Source organism: Miscanthus floridulus, chromosome 6 (assembly GCF_019320115.1).
Source record: "Miscanthus floridulus cultivar M001 chromosome 6, ASM1932011v1, whole genome shotgun sequence".
In the NCBI taxonomy this organism is placed as follows: Eukaryota; Viridiplantae; Streptophyta; class Magnoliopsida; order Poales; family Poaceae; genus Miscanthus; species Miscanthus floridulus.
The window spans coordinates 45,756,987-45,780,709 of NC_089585.1; the positions used below are offsets into that span (position 1 = coordinate 45,756,987).

General features: G+C 45.9%; 1 pseudogene; it reads left to right on the forward strand.

The window, feature by feature from the left end:
• On the forward strand, positions 1–23,645 carry LOC136460553 (pectin acetylesterase 3-like; annotated as a pseudogene).
• The last annotated feature ends 78 nt before the right edge of the window (positions 23,646–23,723 follow it).

A 23,723-nucleotide genomic window follows, 5' to 3' on the forward strand; every position in this document is an offset into this window, starting at 1 on the left:
ATGATGGATCGGAGATCGCTTCCGGCTCTCATTGCTCTCGCCGTTCTTGTGGGCAGTTACTGCTGCGTGAGCGTGGCGAGGTCAACCTCGCCGGCGGCGCGCGGCGTCGGTGATGGTGCCCATCACCATCCTCAAGTCCGCAGTCAGCGACGGAGCTGGTATGTATGCTGCTGCATGTTGCTCATCTGATCTTGGGGGTCAAGAGATGGAGGTCCTAATATTGAGATCATATCGCTTCGATTTCGGTTGTTATACTACGGTGTGTGCGGCGTGCCACGCCGGATGCGATTGCGACCCACATTTTTTTTTGGAATCAATCAAGGCGCACTCTAGCTAGTCTCCATTGTGACAAGCTATAGCTTTTGCTAGTTATTACTAGTTACAGTCTAGATTTGAGCTATTTCTTGTGCTAATTGTAATGGTCTGAAGACTATTATACTATAATTGGTAGTTTAAGGTTCAGACGTTCAGTATTTCTACTGGTGTTCATTGGTCGATTTCCTACGTATCTGGTGAAACAATATCTGAAATACCGGTAGATGAATGGGAACTGATGAACTATGCATTGTAAAACTAATGTTGGAAATTGTTAGAATAATCTACTGCTTCCTTGTGTAAATACATAGCAAGGGAAGGCGACGTCGAAAAAACCCCCTGTTGTGGTACTATAGCCGCTGTCAGAGGCAGGCGCCGAACGGCTCACCTGTCTCATTGTAGCCACATGCAGGGACAGACGCAGAAGTCAGTCTTGCTGTGTTATCTAGTTACTGTTACAACATATACGCTGTACTAGGACTAGATGGATAGAGTTGTATAAATAGACTACCATGGCAACTCAGTAAAGAGTTTAGATTTGCCATCTCTCATACAGGCTACCATGGTCGGCTTAGCTAGTGGGTGCTCGGCAACACTAGCGGGTGCTCAGCAAGACTGGTGAGTGGTTCACTCACCTGAGCCGGTGATCCTGTGAGCTAACAAGTGGTATTAGAACCGTACAAGTGTCGTTGCCAGACTAACCACTGGCGATGACGGGCGGTTCAAAGATGGGCGACAGCAGTGGCACTGCTGTGGCTGCCCAGCCACGATCGAAGGTCGTTGTTCACATGATGCGGGAGGTCAGCGGCACTAGTTGGACGGCGCTGACTCGCACCAACTATGGAGAGTGATCGGTGACCATGAAGGTCAAGCTCAGAGCCCAATGGCTCTGGAATGTTGTTGATAAGGGCACCGATAATGAGGAAGATGACATGTCAGCGTTGGAGGCTATCCTCATTGCTGTACCGGCGGAGTACAGGGAACCGTTGGAGGCGAAGAGCTCGGCTAAGGAGGCGTGGGAGGCTATTGTGGCTTTGCGCGTCGGTTCCGACCGCGCAAAGCAGGAGTACGCCAACCTCAAGTTCAAAGATAGTGAAACAGTTGAGGACTTCTCCCTCTGCCTGCAGACGCTCATCAGCAAGCTGAAGAGCCATGGCGTCACCATCGACGAAGAGGAGGCAGTCTCCAAGTACCTCCACTCCGTGCCGGCAAAGTACATCTAGATCGCTCTCTCCATAGAGATGATGCTGAACTTATCCACCCTCACCATTGAGGATGTGACAGGCCATCTACGGGTGGTGGATGGGCGCCTGGAGCAGGCGATAGCAACGAAGGACAGTGGCAAACTGCTATTGACAAAAGAGGAGTGGGCTACTCAGAGGAACTCCAGGAAGACAGCCTCCTCCAACCGCGGTGGCGATGGCAAGCGCCACGGCAGGGCTTCTTCAAAGAAGAAGCAGGTCAACCCCAATGTTAGTCGGCGCTGTAGGAAGATGGGCCATTAGGCATGGGAGTGCCCAAATCGCAAGTAGGAGAAGAAGGTTGATGCTCATATGGCGCAAGCTGATGATGAGAATGAGGCCACTATCCTGATGGTGACGTTCTGTGCACTGCACGATATCGAGGCCGAGAAGATGGAAGAGGCGACGATGGTAGAAGGACCTAGGAAGGCCCTAAAGACTGACAACCTCGACGAACCACGTGCCCAAGTCCACCTCGGACATGTGGGCGCCGACCAGGAGTAGCGGTGGTATCTGGACTCTGGTGCCAGCAACCACATGACGGGCTTCAAGGCATCCTTCTCTAAGCTTGACGACGATGTTACCAGTACGGTGAAGTTTGGTGATGGCTCAAGGGTGGCTATCCAAGGGCGCGGCACCATCATCTTCAGGTGCCAGAACGGGGAGCACCGCATGCTAACGGATGTATATTACATCCCACAGCTGTGTTCCAACATCATCAGCATTGGTCAGCTGGATGAGCACGGTAGCGAGGTACTGATCAAGGATGGAGTCCTTAGGATCAGGGACTAGGAGCAGCGACTTCTTGCCAAGGTGAAGAGGTCCCTGAACCGGTTGTACCTGCTCAACCTAAAGGTATAGCAGCCGGTGTGTCTGGTGGCAAGGCACACCGAGCAACAGTGGATATGGCATGCCCAGTTCAGACATCTCAGCTTTGATGCGCTTGATCGGCTAGAGAAGATGGTCTGAGGGCTACCCCACATCAAGCATGGAGGCAAGCTATGTGACAGTTGCCTGGCTAGGAAGCAAACGAGGCTACCATTCCCAAAGGCGGCCAAGTATCGCGCGAAGGACCCTCTCGAGCTCATCCACGATGACCTCTGCGGGCCAATCACACCTGCTACAAACGGTGGTCGGCAGTACTTCCTCCTGCTCATGGATGATTGTAGTTGCTACATGTGGCTACAACTCATGACGAGCAAGGATGAAGCGGTGGCAGTGATCAAAAAGTTCAAGATACGTGCGGAGGCCGAGAGTGGCAAGAAGCTCCGTGTGCTGAGGACTGATCGCGGCAGTGAATTCACTTTGGTGGAGTTCGCTACGTACTACGTGGATCAGAGTGTGGTGCGACACCACACTGCGTTGTACTCGCCACAACAGAATGGCATGGTGGAGCGATGGAACCAGACGGTGGTCAGCATGGCCTGATCCATGATGAAGGCCAAAGGCATGCCAGCAAGGTTCTGGGGGGAGGCGGTGACCATGGCGGTGTTCATCCTCAACCGCGCTCCGACCAAAGCCCTAACGGGCAAGACGCCATTCGAAGCTTGGTATGGGCGCAAGCCGAGCGTGTCCTTCCTTTAGACATTCGGTTGCATCGACCACGTCAGGAAGACAAAGCCGAACCTCACCAAGCTGGAGGACAGGACCATACCCATGGTGTTCCTGGGCTACACAGAGGGTACCAAAGCATACCAGCTCTACGACTCACGCGGAGACAAGGTGCTTGTCTCGCGCGACGTTGTATTCGATGAGAAGGTGGCTTGGGACTAGACTAGTTCGAGCACGGGGGAAGCTGGCGGCTTCACCAATACCTTCATCGTCAAGCACCTGGTCATCCATGGTGGTGGAGGCGCTGGGGAAGAGGTGCCGAGCACTCTGGGAGGAGCACTGAGCACTCTAGCGGTAGAGCCAAGCACTCCTGGGGCAGTGCCGAGCACTTTGGGAGGGATGCTGAGCACTCCTAGAGGGATGTCGAGCATGCTAGGAGTGGCGCTAGGAGGTTCTGCAGTGGTGGCGACCGCTCCAGGATGGGTGCTGAGCACTCCTGTGGTGGAGTCAAGAGGTCTTGCAGTGGTGCCAACCACTCCAAGACTGAGGCTGAGCACTCCTACAGTGGTGACAAGCACTACAGGAGTAGTGACGAGATGTCCAGAAGTAGTGCCGAGCACTACAACAAGGGTGCCAAGCACTCTGGCGGAACAGGGAACTTCATCGATGCCGATTGAGTTCGCCTCACCTCCAAGTGACATCACTGAGTTCGTGGATGCCTTCCATGAAGGTGAGGAGGTGCGGTTCTGTAGGCTAGACATCATCGTCGGTGGCATAGGACCCTCAGGACTGGCTGGTCAGCTGCTCAATGACACAGAGCTGTTGCTCGTTAGTGTAGAGGAACCACCCACGTTCACGCTTGCCGAACGGGACAGAAATTGACGACGGGCGATGCTGGAGGAGATGAAGGCGATCGAGGAAAACGAGACATGGCAGCTCATTGATCCACCTCCAGGATGCCATCTGATTAGCCTGAAGTGGGTGTACTAGGTCAAATGGGACGAGCTCGGTGCCATTGTCAAGCACAAGGCGTGCCTCATCACCCGAGGCTTTGTTCAGCGTGAGGGCATAGACTTCGAGGAGGTCTTTGTGCCAGTAGCGTGCATGGAGTCGGTTCATTTGCTACTAGCCTTGGCAGTAGCAAAAGACTAGTGCGTCCATCACTTGGACGTTAAATCAACCTTTCTCAACGGCGAGCTGGCAGAGACGGTCTTCGTCAGGCAACCTCTAGGTTTTTCCATCGAGGGAGAGGAGCACAGGGTGCTCCAACTGCGCAAGACACTCTACGGGCTGTGGTAGGCCCCATGAGCATGGAACGCCAAGCTTGACGCCACGCTGGGTGAGCTTGGGTTTCAATGGTGCGCAACTAAGCACACGCTCTATATGTGATGACGGGGGAAGGAGGAGCTCATCATCGGTGTATATGTGGACGACTTGATCGTCATCGGCATACGCACGGAGAACATCAACAGCTTCAAGCGCGAGATGGCGGCTCATTTTTGAATGAGCAATCTTGGTGCACTCTCTTACTACCTCGGCATCGAGGTGAGATAGGGGAAGGAGGAACTCATGCTCGGTCAGAGTGCGTATGCCTCCAAGCTGTTGGAGCGGAGCGACATCGTTGAGTGCAAGCCATGCGTGACTTCGATGGCGGAGCGGCTAAAGCTGATGAAGGCCAGCACCGTGGCAAAGGTGGATGCAAAACTCTACCGGGGCATCATCGGTGGTCTACGCTACCTACTCCACATGAGGCCGGACATTGCATTTGCCATGGGCTATGTCAGTCGCTTCATAGAGGATCCTAGAGAGGATCACTGGGTTGCAGTGAAGCGGCTACGACGCTATGTCAAGGGGATGGTAGATCATGGGATCATCTTCCCAAAGACCGATGAAAGTAGGCTGTAACTCACTGTGTTTAGTGATGCGGACATGGCGGGGGACATCAACGGACGATAGAGCACCTCTGGCGTGCTTGTCTTCCTCGGGTCAGCCCCAATTTTATGGCTATCGCTAAAATAGAAGGTGGTGGCACTATCTACATGCGAGGCAGAGAACGTAGCGGAGGCCACAACGGTGTGTCAAGTTGTGTGGCCATGCCGGCTGCTGGACGAGCCTACCGACATGGAAGCTCACCCACCAGCACTGATGGTGGACAACCACCCTGCCATCGCGCTCGCGAAGAATCCGGTTCTGCATGACCAAAGCAAACACATCGACATGAAGTTCCACTTCCTCAGGGACTGTGTAGATGCAGGGCAAATCGTCATCGAGTTCATCGAAACTGGTCAGCAACTCGCGGATGTCCTCACCAAATGTAATAGAACCGACCAATTATATGAGATTAAGTAAGGAAATCTTCCGCCGAAGCAGATAATTTAGTAAACTTAAGCCCGTATAACCCGGTAGTCCGTGAAACCACGAAGGATTTCAAACCAATCGACATACAAACCAAGATCGTACAAGTTTAGCAATCACCGTCACATGCTACATAAAGTTCGCAATGACAGTTGGATACATCAGAGTTTAGAACATAAAGTTATTACAACCCAAGTTCAAACTGAAATAGCGGAAGCAAATAGTTTTAAAGCCACACACACACTTTTGGTTCAGATATAGTGCCAGTAGGTAGTCATCTCCAACAAAAGCATCAGATGAGAGATATGGAGTGACCATTGCCCTTGGTCCTAGTTGTCACCCATCGCCGGGTATAGGTAGTTAACGCAATAGCCATAGTACATTTGACCATCTGCAACAACGATAGGAACAATGCCCTGAGTACGAGAAGGTACTCAGCTAGACTTACCTGTCTTAAACCGAAATAAAGCGACACCAAGGATTATGCAAGGCTTTCTTTAGTGGGCTAGCTGACTCATTTGCGAAAAGCATAAGCTATCATGAAGAAACCATTTTAAGTACTTTGCATCATCTTTATTATGACCTATCCATCTAGGTAAGCACATATACTATAGCAATCACTTGATTAACCAATAACATCTAGTTACCAACTTAAATTTAGCATATCCCATACCATCCAGATAACCATCAGTGTTCCATTATAATTATTATGATGTTGTAGCTTGAGTCAAGTGCTCACTATCCAGGAGCGATGGTGATTCGAATCGATTCCTAACCAGCTGGTGATTTATTCCTCACACAAACCACACTCACCGATCAAGTGAGCTACAGATCACCAATGACACTTTCCAAGTAGACACGGGATAACAGTCAGGGACCGTACTACCCAGGGACCACACGACAGCCAGGATGCACCTTGGGCTCACTCTTCGTGTCCCCGTCATACCCCCTTTAGCACCAGTCTGCCAATCCGAGTTTATCCTAGCTTGAATAGTGTCACTAGCTTCGCGGTCGAAAGGTACTTTATTCGGCCAGCTAAATGTGAGGCATGCGTTCAACATGACAAGAGGGACGAGCAATGATCGGTCCTTAATTGACACAGACGGAAAACTAACAGCACCCTAGAACCCTGTCTGGTTGCCTCCAACTTTTTCCGTCCGGTCTCCAATTATCCATCACACATGGTTAATTCTAGGATATCCTTCTTTCCATAGCTAAATTCTTCCAGTAACCACCTATAAATGTCGGTGACCAGAAATCACCGATCGCTACCGGTCTAAGCAAGGCTAAGCAGTTATTCAATCCTAACCTAACAGGGTAAAAAGGTAATAAGGTAGGCAAGGATAGTAATAAATGCATCAACGGTTTCAATCAACTCCTATAACTTAATGCAACAATATATAAACTCATATATAGGAAGAATTGTTTTTATAAAGTGGGAGACTTAGAATGCTCCGGGGCTTGCCTCGTTCGAACGAACTAGGTTGATGATCCACGCACTCGGGCAAGTCCTCTCCTTGCTCCTCTTCCTCTGGCACCTCCTGTGCCTGGATTTCTTGTGGATCTGTCCCGGTCTGCTCTTCCTGAACTGCTACTAGCAACTCCTCCTGCGATCCTGTATGATGCAGATATATAAGTTCTCATGCATAGGTGCATCAGAGAGATGACATGTAACTATCATGATGCATGGAATCTAGATGAACATGTTTAACTTTATTGTACATAGTAGAAGTAAAGCTCTTCTACAAGGTAGTCAACATCATCCAAGAACATGTACTACTATACTACTACTACAACCACTGTACTAACATGCCAAGTCACCACAGCAAGTTAAGATGCTTCAAAGATACACCAAAGCAACCATTATTAACTAAACATGCATTAAAGAAGATTATTTTATTTCATTTTAAACTAGGGCTACAACAGCAACATATATTTTTGGTGCTCATAAAAATTTGAGAAAATTACAGTAGCATAGTACTACTCTAAGTAGACTACCATAAAATTTTCATGGCATTTGGATAAGTAAAATAGCCTACACAAAAATGACAAGCTATGGCATAAAAATGAGCATGAAAATACTTTGTACTATGAAAAGTGTCAAACAACAAATTTGGTATTTTTCCTATGTTCTACACAGTAAACAATCACTGCACAAAAATTATCATACACATGTTTCATACAATTTTTGCTCTCTATTAAAATAACAAAAATCATCAATTAAAGGCACTTGAACTACACATCAATATTTCTCTATAGAATAGGCATGACATATATTTTTCCTACAAAGTACATCACTAAAGGAGATTAACAAAACTGGAACCATATTTTTCTGATAATTATTTTATTTACTAGCCACTTTCTAAGAAATCAATATTTATTCAATTTAAATAAAGCTACATAGAAAAGTATCACAAATTTGACATGCAATATTTTTAACACATAGATCTAGTCACAAGAAACCTAGCAAAACTTAGTTCAACAAATTTGGAGCTATTTTGAGCAAGTTATGAATTTTTGGAAACATTTAACATTTTCTGGAAAATCATTTCCTAAATCCTTTTAGAAAAAAAAGCCAGCCGATGAAAACGCTGGGTGCACCCGGTGCAGTGCACCTAGGTCTACGCCTAAGGCACTGATGAGCGGGCCCCCGTGGGTCAACGGCCCCACCTGTCGGTCTGACCAAAACAGGGGGTGGCGCTGACCGGCGCGTTCTCACCGACGGTGAGCTAGCCGGCGGTGTGGTCACCACCAACAGCTCACCTGCGACAAGGCGAACGTGATGCACCTAGAGAGGGCGCTGGAGGAGCTCTGGAATGAGCCTAACGGCGTGCATGGCGGCGCGGTGGTGCGGCTCGTCGGTGGTACGCTGACTCTGGCCACGGCAAGGCCTGGTGAGGCACGCGTGAGCATGGCGAGGTCATAGCGGACTCGTAGCGTGAGAAATGGAGGGAGAGGAAGTGGACCGAGGTCGACTGCGTGGACCGCGAGCTTGCCAGAGCTTCAGCCATGGCGTGGAGAAGAAAACCGGCCAACACGGCCTCTCACCTCGACGACGACAGCCGTGAGTGAGCGCAAGCGAGGCAGGGTTCCAAGGCAGAGCTGCTGGCGGTGGGAATCAGGAAAAAGGGGTGGCAGTGAGGGAGCTTGACGCCGGCGGAGCGCATCGGCGAGCTCGGTAGCTCGGGCGCCTGCTCAGGATTTCGAAAAGGAGAACGAGAGACAGGGGGACAAGAGGGTTGGAGTGCAGCGCCAGGGTGCGGCTAGCCGGGCCTTGAAGGCAGCGCGGCCGGTAGGGATGGGGCAGGCCGGTGGTGCCATGCCCTGGCGTGGTCGGAGCGCGGGTGCGGGCAAGCGGACGGCGGGCGCAGAGGCAGGTCGGGCCGGCTTCGGTCGTGGGCCGAGAAGCGAGGGCGCGGCCCATTAAGGTGAAAAAATGTGATTTTCCTTTTTATTTTCTTCTCCAAATTCTTTCTAATGAATTTTTAAACATTTTCAAAGTAATTTCAAAAGTTGGACCCAAAATAAAAGTTGCTCAGAAAAATGTACTCTACAACTTTGCCAAAAAGAGTAAGGCCAAAATCCAATTAGATTTTGAACTATAGATTTAAAGTTAATTTAAATAAAAAACCCTATTTTAGAAGATTATTTTTAAAAGAAAAATTTGGGAAAATTTGAATACCAACCTTGCTCCAAAATGCATGTGAAACATTTCTAAGTCATTTGTACTCCCAAACAATCATGTTAAACATTATTACAAGCACAAACACGACCCAGGTTCATTTAAACAGTAATGCAACATACATGTTTCATGAGCATGTTTCATATGTTTCAAAGCATTGTTTCAGTTATTATTTAACATGATTATGCATGTATGATTATGATGCTTGATGATGTATTATGTTCATGATTTGCAGAATGTTAATGCATGCTTAACACCAAGGTGTTATAGCCCTCCCCCTTATAAGAATCTCGTCCCGAGATTTGGAGTTACGAACCATTTGTTATAAAAATCCTTATAAGCGTTTTGCATATATTCTCCTGTTTCCCACGTCGCATCACCATCATCGTGATGACTCCACTGTATCTTATATATTCTCACCACTTTATTCTGAGTGACTCGGTCCTTAGTGTCCAAAACCCGAACCGGTTGCTCACGGTATTCCAAGTCTGATTTGAGTCGAATGCTCTAAGGTTCTATTCTCTCTTCCGGAACACGCAAGCACTTCTTCAACTGTGATACATGGAAGACTGGAAAGATCGACCCCATCGCTTCTGGTAACTGTAACTTATAAGCCACGGGACCCTTCTTCTCTATGATCTTGTACGGTCCTAGAAACCTAGCAGTAAGTTTCTTCTTGATTCCAAACCGTTTCTTCTTCATTGGGGTAACTTTTAAATAGACATAGTCACCAACTTGAAATTCTAGCGGTCTCCTTCTCTTATCTGCATAACTCTTCTGGCATGACTGTGCCACTTTCATGTTTTGTTGGATAATACGGACCTTTTTCTTAGCCTCGTCAACAAAATTGATTCTGTAAAACCTTCTCTCTCTAGGCTCAACCCAATTCAACGGTGTCCTACATTTCCTGCCATACAATGCTTCAAATGGAGCCATCTTGGTACTTTCTTGGTAACTGTTATTGTAAGCAAACTCTGCCAAAGGTAACCATGATTCCCATGAACCCCTAGATGATAACACACAAGCTCAAAGCATGTCTTCAAGAACAGCATTAACTCACTCTGTCTTCCCATCTATCTATGGGTGGTAAGCTGTACTACGAACCAAGCTAGTACCCAAACCTTTATGAAGATGCTCCCAAAAATGAGCGGTAAACTATGACCCATGGTCAGACATGATAGTCTTTGGTATACCATGTAATCGGACAATCTTAGCAATGTACTTCTCAGCATACTGAGAGGGTCGAAAAGCGATCTTGATTGGTAAAAAGTGAGCTAATTTGGTAAGGCAATCTACAATCACCCAAATCGAATCATTCTCCTTTGGTGTGGTGGGAAGACCAGTGATAAAATCCATACTTATATCATCCCATTTCCAATCTGGTACTGACAAAGGTTGCAGCATTCCTGCGGGTCTCATGTGAAGAGCTTTCACTCTACAACACATGTCGCAACGAGCAACATATGCTGCAATCTCCTTCTTCATCTTCGTCCACCAATAACGAGGTCTCAATTCTTGGTACATTTTGTTACTTCTAGGATGGATAGACAACTTAGAGTGATGAGCTTCATCCATCAATTTGTTCTTGAGCTCTCGATCTTTAGGTACAACCAGACGGTCCTTAAACCATAACACTCCTTGTTCATCCACTCTAAAGTGCTTGGTCGGTTCTTTCTTCATTTTCTCCTTGATATGGAATATTCCCTTATCTGTTTTCTGACCCTCAATGATCTTGCTCTCCAAGGTACAACTAACCCGGATATTATGCAACACAGTAGGATACAACAAATTGAACCCATCTTCAAACAACGGTTGCACAGCAAGAGAAAGTGACTTCCTACTTAAGGCATCTACTACTATATTTTCCTTTCCCGGATGATAGTGCACATTCAGATTATAATCCTTTATTAGCTCTAATCATCTTCTCTGTCGCATATTCAACTCAGACTGAGTAAATATGTACTTGAGACTCTTATGATCTATAAAGATATTGCACACATTCCCAAGCAAGTAATGTCTCCAAATCTTTAGAGCATGCACCACGGCTACAAGCTCTAAATCATGCGTAGGATAGTTAACCTCATGCTTCCTCAACTGATGTGAGGCATAAGCAATGACCCTTCCATCTTGCATCAGAACACATCCTAAACCATTCTTTGATGCATCGCAAAACACATCAAATGGCTTTTCTATATCCAGTTGCGCTAGAACAGGAGCAGTGGTTAGCAAATTTCGCAAGGTGCAGAAAGCTGCCTCACACTCTTTTGTCCAAACGAACTTATGATCCTTCTATAGCAAACTTGTCATTGGCTTGGCAATCTTTGAGAAGTCTGGTATAAAACAACGATAGTAACCGGCTAATCCAAGAAAACTCCGAACCTCATGAACTGTGCTTAGTGCCTTCCAGTCCAAAACCTCTTGTACCTTACTAGGATCCACTGAGATTCCATTCTCAGATAACACATGACCGAGAAAAGGAACTGTCTTTAGCCAGAACTCACATTTACTAAACTTGGCATATAGCTAGTGATCTCTGAGTCTAGTCAAGACAATTCTTAGATGCTCTGCATGATCCTGTTCGTTCTCTGAGTATACTAGAATGTCATCAATGAACACAATCACGAACTTATCCAACTCCGGCATAAAGACCGAATTCACTAGATACATAAAGTATGCAGGAGCATTTGTCAAACCAAAGGACATGACAAGATACTCGTACAAACCATACCTGGTGGAGAATGCGGTTTTGGGTATATCTTGTGGTCTAATCTTGATCTGATGGTACTCTGATCTCAAATCTATCTTGGAGAACACCTTGGCTTTTGACAATTGATCAAACAAGATATCAATCCAAGGTAGAGGATACTTGTTTTTAATTGTCACCGCATTTAGTGGTCGGTAGTCCATGCACATCTGTAAGGAGTTATCCTTCTTCTTCTTCACAAACAGTGCAGGACATCCCCATTCTGATGAACTTGGACGAATTAAACCCTTAGTCAACAGATCTTGGAGTTGTTTCTTCAACTCGGCTAATTCATTTGGAGACATCTGATAAGGCCTTCTTGAGATCGGTGGTGTTCTAGGGATTAACTCAATGGCAAACTCAACATCTCTGTCTAGTGGGAGACCGGGTAACTCATCTAGAAACACGTCCGAAAACTCGCACACTACTGTAATCTTGGCTAGAAGAGTAGTTTGGACTACACAAGTTGTACTGGTCAGATCTATTCTTCGAGGTAAGGTTACTTGAAATGTACCTTCTCCAATAGGTTCCTTGAGAGAAATGCTTCTTCCTCCAACATCAATTACTACTCCCATCTTATTCATCCAGTTCATTCCCATAATCACATCTAGAACTAGCCCTGGCATAACTATCAAGTTAAGCTTATACTACTTGTTTGCTATACATAGGGTTACCCCCTGGATTATCTGATTAGTTAACAGATCAGCCCTGGCTGAACTTATTCGATAAGCACATTCCAATTCAATTATCTTTTGCTCATACTTTCTTGCAAATGCTTGACTTATGAATGAATGAGATGATCCAGAATCAAACAAAACGACTGCAGGATGATTGTTGATAGAAAACATACCGGCTATCATGGGCTCTCCTTTTGGGATGTCATCAATGGTAGTGTGGTGCACATGAGCTTGGTACTGATTCTGCTGCTTCTTGGGATATGGGCAAAACTTCACAAAGTGCCTAGGTTGATTGCAGTTGAAACACGGTCCTCTTACTTGAGTAGCAGCTCCAGATGAACTGCCTGTCCGGTCTTGGCTTGTGGCACCACCATCTTGAATGGCTTCTGATTCCTCTAAGGTTGTTGGGCATTCTAATTCCTCCGCTAGGGTGGCCTAAACCTTGCACCAGGGGTAGGCGGACGATACGTAGAACGATTTGCCATTGGGGCCCTTGGCTGGGACGGACCTGACTCAAAAGCCCTCTTGCGAGTCTTGGATGTAGCATATATATTGTTGTTCTTTTCTTGCTTTAAGCAGTCACTAACAAAGTCATTGAAACCAGTTCTGGTGTTGGTACCCACGTGCTTCCTCATCTTGGGATTCAGACCTCTCTTGAAACTAGCAATCTTTTTGGCATCGGTATTCACCATGTTAGAGGCATAGCGACTTAGATTGTTGAATGCATGTAGATATTGTGTCACGGTCTTGGTGCCTTGATTTAGTGCTAGAAATTCTCCAAACTTCATTTCTATCAAACCAGGTGGAATGTAAACTCCACAAAAAGCCTCAGTGAATTCCCTCCAAGTAATGTGGGCATTAGGGGGGAAATGGTGCGGTGGTGCTTCCACCACATTCCTGTAGGGCCTTGTAGCTGATGAGCTGCATACTCAGTTTTCAACACTTCTATCATCCTTAGAACATAAAACTTATCTTCCATGGTGTTTATCCACTCTTCCGCATCCAATGGCTCTGCTGCTTCTTTGAAAATTGGTGGTCTGGTGTCCATAAAGTCCTTGAAACTGCTATGCTGATTCGCTTCATGTCCACCTAGATTTAACCCACGGCGAGTGTTGTTAGCAATGTGGCACAATGCAGCTTCCATGTTCTGCTGCATGCCCTCCATGTTGCGTTGACTTCCAAGGAACTGTGCGAAGAACTATTTCGTGGTGTACGGTGGAGGAGGAGGTGGTGGTGGTGGATCATGGTTCTCATTCCTAGCAGCACTACCGCCTACCTCAGTAGCGTCATACATGGTACGGCGAGTGTTCGGCATCTGCATATTTCAGCAATAGTAATTATTAGGCGATGCTGTAGAAATTGCAAGTGAATGAAAAATTATGCCGTACTGAATTCACTGGAGAGAATAAATTCATACAATAAAACAGGGGCACAATAAGTCATTCCAATTAACACAACATCACTAATTAGATTACTTAAGCGCACACATCGCGTCCATTACAACCAAATTGCCAGCATACATACACTGGACTTTTGACGTTCAGATATCGCCATAAACACATCCAAGTTTTCCAACATTACATCAAGGTCTTAGTCTTTCTACTCATTATTACATGCCAACCATGCAAAAGGTCATCGCAAACAAAACCTTAGTAGCTAGCGCAACAACTACTAGCCTACTCATCGTGGTCGCTGTCTAAGTCAGAGATGTCAACATTGTCACCATCCACATCATCGTTGTCATCATCAGCTGGTGCCTCAAGATCTTTGGGATCCTCGTCCTCATCTAGATCCATCTCTACTGCTCCAGGAGGAACGTAAGGGTGGAGCTGGTTATTTAGCTGATGAACCTCCTCATGTAGGTTGTCGTTGTACTCTTCTGCATTGGCCAGCTACTGCTCTAGCTCAACCTGTCGAGCTCTTAGAACATCTTCTACGGACTAGGCTTCATTCCTCTAGTGGAGCACATGGATCAACATGCGCTCCACGTTCCTATTGGCGGTGGTCAGACGCTCAATCTGCTCTCTTAGTGCATGTATGTCTCCCTCATAGACTCCAGTCCTCTGGGTCACCTGATCCCTCTGATGAGTCAACTAAGCCATCTCTGCATTGAGCCTCTCAATCTCGACATCGTGATCCCTCTGACATTGACGTCGGTCATCACGGGCCTGACCAAGAGCACTAGACACATGTCTCAGGCTACCTTCTACTCCATCAAAAGCCTTCATCACTGCGAACATGGCACTCATAGCAGGGTTATCACTGTTCTGTCCTTCTGCTGTGCCAATCTCTAGAGATCTTCCTCTTGCTTGCTGCCATGAGTCAGTGGAGGGGTTTCCCCTTGGAAAGACTCCAACTAAAGCGGTTGCCAACTCCTGAGGAAAATGATCTATGATATCCCTCAGTATCCCAAAGGCTGCCCTGTCAGCTGCTTCTTCAACGGTCCTGCCAGTTGACTCATAATGCCAACTAGTCCACTCAGAACTATCACCTCGGGGATGAACAACAGCCTCCACAGTAACCAAGAGACCTTCCCCCAACTGCTCATTTGTCCAGAAATAGCGAGGCTCCATTCCATCAGGATAGCCTACATAGCTAAGCACTCTCCACAAGAGTGTGGGCATCCCAAACTCTCCAAGAAACATGTGGCACCGACAGGTACGTGGAGTAAGCTAATGGTGGGGAGCTCTGCCTCCGGTGGACTTGCAAGCGGTCTGCTTTGTGCGTGCCATCTGTAGCAAATTTTGTTTTATTACTTACGTGAGAACAAGGTTAAGTTGTCATTTTTATCAAAATGAGATAATCAACTTATAAGGGGAGGAACAATGCCATGAATGATAGGTAACAACATGATGCATGCACGGTCCGTATGTTCTCACAAACTTAGGAAAAATAACAATTGCTAGCGGCATAGACGGTGGCATACAACAGTCTCTCATAAATGTAGCTAATACGTACTACACGATAGTGATGTTATGTACCTGCAAAAGATCCACTTCAGCCCAAACCCTGACATTATGAAAAATATGCACAAAAGCAGTAAAGTAATCTACTCGCTCTACATGCATCCCCAGATATGCGTACAATGGTAGCAACTACCCTAACCATCGTCCTATCGACGGCATCGTCACCACAGGATAGAATTCCCCACACATTGGATACCTTCATACAAACACACGTATGGCATGTAAATAATCTAGCATCATATAAGCACTTCCCTAGATCGACAGTGTATCCAATCATGCTCTCACGACTCTCACTTACCGAGGCGTAGAGGCAATGGATCCATACATTACCACTCAAGTGAATGGCACTCATACAATAGCACGTCGTATGAGCAATGAAATAGAAATATGATGCAAAGACCCCCAAGTCAGTACTTAAATAAGCCACCTAGAGTCCTTAACTGGGCATACAGGATATGACCACTGGCACACTCTTTAAGTTTTTAAATTAGAGGTTGAAACACCTATATACTATAAGTTCATAATTAGTTTTGTAACACAAAACCCTTTTGTTTTAAATACATGCATGAACAGTACCTGCTAAACCTTACTCTGATGGCAGCTGTAATAGAACCGACCAATTATATGAGATTAAGTAAGGAAATCTTCCGTCAAAGCAGATAATTTAGCAAATTTAAGCCCATATAACCCGGTAGTCTATGAAACCACGAAGGATTTCAAACCAATCGACATACAAACCAAGATCGTACAAGTTTAGCAATCACCGTCACATGCTACATAAAGTTCGCAATGACAGTTGGATACATCAGAGTTTAGAACATAAAGTTATTACAACCCAAGTTCAAACTGAAATAGCGGAAGCAAATAGTTTTAAAGCCACACACACTTTTGGTTTAGATACAGTGCCAGTAGGTAGTCATCTCCAACAAAAGCATCAGATGAGAGATACGGAGTGACCATTGCCCTTGGTCCTAGTTGTCACCCATCACCGGGTACAGGCAGTTAACGCAATAGCTGTAGTACATTTGACCATCTGCAACAACAATGGGAACAACGCCCTGAGTACGAGAAGGTACTCAGCTAGACTTACCCGTCTTAAACCGAAATAAAGCGACACCAAGGATTATGCAAGGCTTTCTTTAGTAGGCTAGCTGACTCGTTTGCGAAAAGCATAAGCTATCATGAAGAAACTATTTTAAGGACTTTGCATCATCTTTATTATGACCTATCCATCTAGGTAAGCACCTATACTATAGCAATCACTTGATTAACCAATAACATCCAGTTACCAACTTAAATTTAGCATATCCCATACCATCTAGATAACCATCAATGTTCCATTATAATTACTACAATATTATAGCTCGAGTCAAGTGCTCACTATCCAGGAGCGATGGTGATTCAAATCGATTCCTAACCAGCTGGTGATTTATTCCTCACACAAACCACACTCACCGATCAAGTGAGCTACAGATCACCAATGACACTTTCCAAGTACCCGTGGGATAACAGTCAGGGACCGCACTACCCAGGGACCGCCCAACAGCTAGGACGCACCTTGGGCTCACTCTTCGCGTCCCCGTCATACCCCCTTCAGCACCAGTCTGCCAATCCGAGTTTATCCTGGCTCGAATAGTGTCACTAGCTTCACGGTTGAAAGGTACTTTATTCAGCCAGCTAAATGTGAGGCATGTGTTCAACATGACAAGAGGGACGAGCAACGATCGGTCCTTAATCGATACAGATGAAAAACTAACAGCACCCCAGAACCTTGTCTGGTTGCCTCCAACTTTTTCCATCCGATCTCCAATTATCCATCACACATGATTAATTCCAGGATATCCTTCTTTCCATAGCTAAATTCTTCCAGTAACCACCTATAAATGTCGGTGACCGGAAATCACCGATCGCTACCGGTCTAAGCAAGGCTAAGCAGTTATTTGATCTCGACCTAATAGGCTAAAAAGGTAATAAGGTAGGCAAGGATAGTAACAAATGCATCAACGGTTTCAATCAACTCCTACAACTTAATGCAACAATATATAAACTCATATATAGGAAGAATTGCTTTTATAAAGTAGGAGACTTAGAATACTCTGGGGCTTGCCTCGTATGAACGAACTAGGTTGATGATCCACACACTCGAGCAAGTCCTCTCCTTGCTCCTCTTCCTCTGGCACCTCCTATGTCTGGATTTCTTGTGGATCTGTCCCGGTCTGCTCTTCCTGAACTGCTACTAGCAACTCCTCCTGCGATCCTGTATGATGCAGATGTATAAGTGCTCATGCATAGGTGCATTGGAGAGATGACATGTAATGATCATGATGCATGGAATGTAGATGAACATGTTTAACTTTATTGGACATAGTAGAAATAAAGCTCTTCTACAAGGTAGCCAACATCATCCAAGAACATGTACAACTATACTATTACTACAACCACTGTACTAACATGCCAAGTCACCACAGCAAGTTAAGATGCTTCAAAGATACACCAAAGCAACCATTATTAACTAAACATGCATTAAAGAAGATTATTTTATTTCATTTTAAACTAGGGCTACAATAGCAACATATATTTCTGGTGCTCATAAAAATCTGAGACAATTACAGTAGCATAGTACTACTCTAAGTAGACTACCATACAATTTTCATGGCATTTGGATAAGTAAAATAGCCTACACAAAAATGACAAGCTATGGCATAAATATGAGCATGAAAATACTTTGTACTATGAAAAGTGTCAAACAATAGATTTGGTATTTTTTCTATGTTCTACACAGTAAACAATCACTGCACAAAAATTATCATACACATGTTTTATACAATTTTTGCTCTCTATTAAAATAACAAAATCATCAATTAAAGGCACTTGAACTACACATCAATATTTCTCTACAGAACAGGCATGACATATTTTTTCTACAAAGTACATCACTAAAGGAGATTAACAAAACTGGAACCATATTTTTCTGATAATTATTTTATTTACTAGACATTTTCTAAGAAATCAGCATTTATTCAATTTAAATAAAGCTACACAAAAAGTATCACAAATTTGACATGCAATATTTTTAACAGATAGATCTAGTCACAAGAAACCTAGCAAAACTTATTTCAACAAATTTGGAGCTATTTTGAGCAAGTTATGAATTTTTGAAAACATTTAACATTTTCTAGAAAATCATTTCCTAAATCCTTTTAGAAAAAAAGCCAGCCGATGAAAACGCTGGGTGCACCCGGTGCAGTGCACCTAGGTCTGCGCCTGAGGCACTGACAAGCGGGCCCCCGCGGGTCAACGGCCCCACCTGTCGGTCTGACCGAAACAGGGGGCGGCGCTAACCGGCGCGCTCTCGCTGACGGTGAGCTAGCCGGTGGTGTGGTCACCACCAGCAGCTCACCCGCGACGAGGCAAACGTGATGCACCAAGAGAGGGCGCCGGAGGAGCTTCGGAATGAGCCCGACGGCGTGCATGGCGGCGCGGTGGCGCGGCTCGTCGACGGTACGCCGACTCCGGCCACGGCAAGGCCCGGTGAGGCGCGCGTGAGCATGGCGAGGTCATAGCGGACTCGTAGCGCGAGAAATGAAGGAGGGAGAGGAAGTGGACCGAGGTCGACTGCGCGGACCGCGAGCTCGCCGGACCTTCGGCCATGGCGCGGAGAAGAAAACCGGCAAACACGGCCTCTCACCTCGACGACGGCAGCCGCGAGTGAGCGCAAGCGAGGCAGGGGTCCAAGGCGGAGCTGCTGGCGGCGAGAATCGGGAAAAAGGGGTGGCGGTGAGGGAGCTTGACGCCGGCAGAGCGCGTCGGCGAGCTCGGCAGCTCAGGCGCCCGCCCGAGATTTCGAAAAGGAGAACGAGAGACAGGGGGACAAGAGGGTTGGAGTGCAGCGCCAGGGTGCGGCTGGCCGGGCCTTGAAGGCAGCGTGGCCGGTAGGGATGGGGCAGGCCGATGGTGCCGTGCGGCGAGCTCGCCGGCGCATGGCCGCCACGCGGCTCGGGTGCCCTGGCGCGGTCGGAGCGCGGGTGTGGGCGAGCGGACGGCGGGCGCGGAGGCAGGCCGGGCTGGCTTCGGCCGTGGGCCGAGAAGCGAGGGTGCGGCCCATTAAGGTGAAAAAATGTGATTTTCCTTTTTATTTTCTTCCCCAAATTCTTTCAAATGAATTTTTAAACATTTTCAAAGTAATTTCAAAAGTTGGACCCAAAATAAAAGTTGCTTAGAAAAATGTACTCTACAACTTTGCCAAAAAGAGTAAGGCCAAAATCCAATTAGATTTTGAACTATAGATTTAAAGTTAATTTAAATCAAATACCCTATTTTAGAAGATTATTTTTAAAAGCAAATTTTGGAAAAATTTAAATACCAACCTTGCTCCAAAATGCATGTGAAACATTTCTAAGTCATTTGTACTCCCAAACAATCATGTTAAACATTATTACAAGCACAAACACGACCCAGGTTCATTTAAACAGTAATGTAACATACATGTTTCACGAGCATGTTTCATATGTTTCAAAGCATTGTTTCAGTTATTATTTAACATGATTATGCATGTATGATTATGATGCTTGATGATGTATTATGTTCATGATTTGCAGAATGTTAATGCATGCTTAACACCGAGGTGTTATACCAAACCGCTCGGACGTCTTCGACTCACGGAGCTGAAGGAGATGATTGGCATGGAGGGGGTACAAGGGATAGCAGTAGGATTAAGGAAAGATTGTTAGAATAATCTACTGCTTTCTTGTGTGAACACACAAAAAAAAAGACGGCGCCAAAAAGGCCCCCTGCTATGGTACTGTAGCCGCTGTCACAAACAGGTGCCGAACGGCTCACCTGCCTTACTGTAGCCACATGCACGGACAAGCGCAGAAGTCAGTCCTGCTGTGTTATCTAGTTACTGTTACAGCATGTGCGTTGTACTAGGACTAAATTGATAGAGTTGTATAAATAGACTACCACGGCAACTCAGTAAAAAGTTTAGATTTGCCATCTCTCATACAGGGCTTCGGCCAACACTGGTGTCTTGTACTGTGTGTGTATGCTATGTTCTCCCTCTTCTTCAACCTTGAGCTATAGTGTGTGGGGACAGACAACGTTTATTCGTGATCGGCTTAGCTAGTGGGTGTTCGGCAAGACTGGGGTTCACTCACCGGAGCCGATGATCCTGTGGGCCAACAGAAATGTCACATGGTACTTTCAGCTTTGCCCAAATTAACAAAGAGTATTTTATAAGAACTAAAGAAATACTAGTAGTATATAATATATATTATCGCAGTGTTTATGGATGGAACGCCACCTGCTTACAACTTGGATCCTGGCTCCGGAGCGGGCAGCAAAAGCTGGATTGTGAACTTAGAGGTCAGATAGTATATATACTACCATTTGAAATGTTAAAGCACATACGTAAGCTTAAACTTCTATAAATGATTCATCTTGTTCTTATTAGTATTCATTAGTACTTATGTAAGAACTCCCCACTTTTTATCTTCGCACTTAATTGCTTAATTAAACTTCTGTATATATGATTCATGTTGTTCCTATTTTAATTTACAGTTTCAAAGTTGTACTACTTTATTTTCTTCATAAGTACACTAACGGAGTAATAAGCTTATATTATACATATGCCGGGCATGGACGCATGCAGGGAGGCGCATGGTGCAACAGCGCCAAGACATGCCAGCTTATACCAAGAGCTCCGGGCGTGGCTCGTCGGACCACATGGATAAAGAGATCCCCTTCACCGGCATCATGAGCAGCAACCCCGCCGTCAATCCTGGTCTGCCTGTCTATCCACAGTTCCACACCTCATTTTAGATTAGCTTATCCGTCCATGTCCATTACTCATCTCATCATCTCCGATGCTGATATATATGTGCAGATTTCTACAATTGGAACCGGGTAAAGATTCGCTACTGCGACGGTGGATCTTTTGCCGGCGAGGCCTTTGATAAGGTGCATGCATACACATACCCAAAGAATATTACTACTCAGTAGAAGCATAGCTTTGTGAAAATGACTCTTAAAAGTTTAGTTTGTGATATGTATTTTTCAATCAGTGTAGTAGTTTGCAGACATTATATTTTGCATCTTCTAACTATGACTTTAACTAGTCGGATACGTTTTGCTTGAGTTAACTCGTAGGACACTGGGATTTATTTCCGAGGGCAGCGCATCTGGAACGCGGTCATCCGGCACCTCCTCTCCATTGGGATGGCCTCTGCTGATCAGGTATCTATCGGTGACCTTTCTCACAGTTTACCAACTACCAACCGGTAACTGACTACAATGAAAAAACGATAATGTTTGGCCACGTCCCATGCGGCTCATTCTCATCCACTCATATGCACTCTCTCAAAAAAATATATATATATCCACCGTGTTTATCCGCTCAACCACCCATCTCACGTGAGTGCATGGACGCATATCTACCCACCCCACTCCGCCCTGTCATGCCGCCTTCCACCACCGCGCGCTCGTCGGCTGCCTCGCCGTGCCCTTCCTCCCACCGCCCCGCGCCCCATCCCAGTCACCTGCGCACCTCGCTCCCTCATCGTCCGTCCGTCCCCATCGCCGTCGCGCGCCGCTGACCGCGCCATGGCCGTTAGGGCACACGTGCCGTGACCCCTAAAGTCTTCCTCGGCCGACGGCCGAAATCGACCGGCCGACGGCCGAAATCGACCGGCCCCAGCCTTCCCCTCCCCTATGTTACATATGTATGTTTCAAGTGTTTTAGACGTTTCAGATGTATGTTGCAATTATTTCGTCTTGATGTTGCAAAAGCAAATAGGGGTATGTTGCATATGTTGTAAGTGTTTCAGAGACATGTTGTAAGTGTTTGTTCAAAATGTTTCATATGTTTTCTAGATGTATGTTGCAATCGTTTTTTATCTGGATGTTGTATATGTTTCACACATATGTTGTAATAGTATGTTCCAAATATTTCAGTCGTTTCAGTCTTATGTTGCAGCAAGTGGTTTCATGTTGCAAGTTGCAAATGTTTTATTTAGATGTTTCATGTGTTGCTTCTGAGGAAGGGATGGTTGCTCTCAAGAGAGTGTTCGGCTACGATTAAAAAAACATTGTTTCATGCTGGAATGTCGTGAGAGAAAAACACTACTCCTGCTGAAAAAATAAGCCGAACAAGCTGGCTTAAAGTGCAGCTGAACACTGCCTTCTTCCCACAAAACATAATCGATGGCATTAAGACGCCACTGTTCCTGCTAAATGCCGCATACGACTTCATTCAGGTGAACATCAGTTTCGCTGTATGGAGCAGACACCCTAACTAGCAAATGTATTACCGATGACATATACTTACGTGCATTGGTCCGTCAGATTGTGCTCAGCCTGGCGCCAGACACAGCTGACCCATGCGGCGCTTGGCAAGCCTGCAAGTCCAACCGTACGGCCTGCAGTGCATCCCAGATGAGCTTCCTGCAAGGTTAAACTGGGAATCCATATGTACGTTCATCTTCATCAGGAAATGACAAATCCGAATGACTAAAGCATATTCGTACAAGTGCAGATTTCAGGGACCAGATGGTAGCATCCATCAAAGGCTTCTCCGGTTCCAGGAGCACCGGGCTCTTCATAAGCTCCTGCTTCGCGCACTGCCAGTCCGAGCAGCTGGGCACCTGGAACACCAAACCAGGTGGCTCCCCCACCATTCAAAACAAGGTAACAGTTGGCAATACACCATATACTGGCTAGATACAAAAGAGACTATCTCTTTCCGTGATGAAATTGATGGATATTCATTTATTTTGATGTTCCTGCACAGGGGATTGCGAAATCCGTTGGTGACTGGTACTTCGATCGGGCTGAAGTGACGGCGATCGACTGCCGCTATCCCTGCGACAACACTTGCCACCATATCATATGAGAAGATCCACAATTTTATTTAGTCCGCATAGTGAACAGCATACGCTTTCTCAACAGTGTACATCATATTGATTTGGGAATGCATTTGAATACAGCCATTAAAGGAACACTAACACAAGAAATAAATGGTAATGACATGTTTCAGTAGATCATGGAGTGATTCTACAGCTGTTGTTTAGCATGTGATCCATTCAATGGAATAGCTATCTATCATTCTAGTCAGTTGGCACTACCAGCAAATATTTTCTACTACTACATTCAGAATTCTGCGTACCTGCTCATGATAATCCTGCAAAAGCTGAAGAA